Here is a 1,650-nt window from a genome sequence, read left to right as displayed (position 1 = left end):
AGGTTTTATCCTTAGTTCTCTCCTTTGGGATGGTTCTTACCCAGACTCCATGCTCGTGACTTGCAACAAACCCTTGATTCTTGGTTGATCCAATCAAGTCTTATCAATATCAATGGAACTTGGGTGTTGATAAGGTGTAAACCATAATCCACCAAAATGGATGATTGATCTTGACAATGATTTGATTCATCCCTTGACCTTTGTTTGCCTTGTGTGTGATCCCTTATTTATGATTGTTGCATTCATGCATTCATGCGCATCATAACATTCATCACACGAAAATTTTAAGGAACTGAAGTATTATTTGCAAATATTTTCAGACCATGGATTGTGGACGAAGGAACACTAAGAAGTACAGTTTCAGATGTCCCGACTTGAAAGAGCTAAGGAAGTTAGCATCTTTTGTATTATATCCCTTGGACTTCAAACAACATCATGGGAAGCTTTTGCCTATCTTATCTGTTGATGTGGTTGAAGGACTCTTGAGTGTATTGGTGTAGTTCTATGATCCTCTCTACCGTTGTTTCACTTTCCCAGATTTTCAGCTTGTGCCTACCTTGGAGGAGTATTCTCATATTTTAGGGATACCTGTTTCTAGTAGAGTGCCTTTTAGTGGATTGGAGGAGATTCTTAGATCTCATCTTATTGTTGAAGCTCTTCACTTAAGAAGTCTAAGATAGAGGCTCATTGGGTGAAGAAAGGAGGATTGTTTGGGTTGCCATCTGATTTGCTCATCAAGGAAGCTACTGCTTTTGCTCAAGCTGGTAGTGTGGACGCTTTTGAAGCTATCCTTGTATTTCTCATTTATGGATTAGCTTTGTTCCCTAAAATTGACGGTTTTATTGATGTTAACGCCATTACACTTTTCTTGATTGGGAATCCTATGCCTACTTTGTTGGGTGATATGTATTTCTCTTTGCATCTAAGGAATTCTAAGGGTGGTGGAACCATTGTCTATTGCATTCCTCTTTTGTACAAGTGGTTTATTTTGCACTTGCCTGAGACACCTGCTTTTGTGGAGAACAAACAATGTCTAAGGTGGTCTCAGAGACTTATGTCTCTCACTAATGATGATATAGTTTGGTATGATCCGTTTTTGAGCAGTTTGGAGATTATTGATAGTTGTGGTGAATTCTCTAATGTGCCTCTCATTGGTACACAAGGAGGAATTAACTACAACTTTGCTTTGGCTTGTCGTCAACTTGGGTTCCCCTTGAGAGACAAACCTAATAACACTTTGTTAGAAGGTATTTTCTATCAAGAAGGTAAAAATCCCCAACATTTGAAGCAGAAAATTGTGCATGCTTGGCATAATGTGCATAGGAAAGGAAGATCCGAGCTTGGTCCGTGCAATAGTGTAGCTTTGGAAGCTTACACTCTTTGGGTGAAGAAGAGAGCTTTAGAGTTGAAGATGCCTTATCCTTGTGAAAGACCTATGTCTATGGTTGTGGTTGAGCCATTAACTCTCCCTAACCAAGATGTAGAGGAGTTGGAAGATGCGCTCGCCAAGATGAAGCAAGAGAAGGACATGTGGGAAGAGCGTTTATGTTCTTTAAGAAAGAAGCATGAAGAGTTGCAGTTGGAGTCTAAAGACAAAGATGCACTTATTGAGCTATTTGAAGACCGAGTGACGAAGAGACAGAGAGAGCC

Source organism: Lathyrus oleraceus, chromosome 5 (assembly GCF_024323335.1).
Source record: "Lathyrus oleraceus cultivar Zhongwan6 chromosome 5, CAAS_Psat_ZW6_1.0, whole genome shotgun sequence".
Classification (NCBI taxonomy): Eukaryota; Viridiplantae; Streptophyta; class Magnoliopsida; order Fabales; family Fabaceae; genus Lathyrus; species Lathyrus oleraceus.
Note: the sequence above shows the minus strand (reverse complement) of the source record.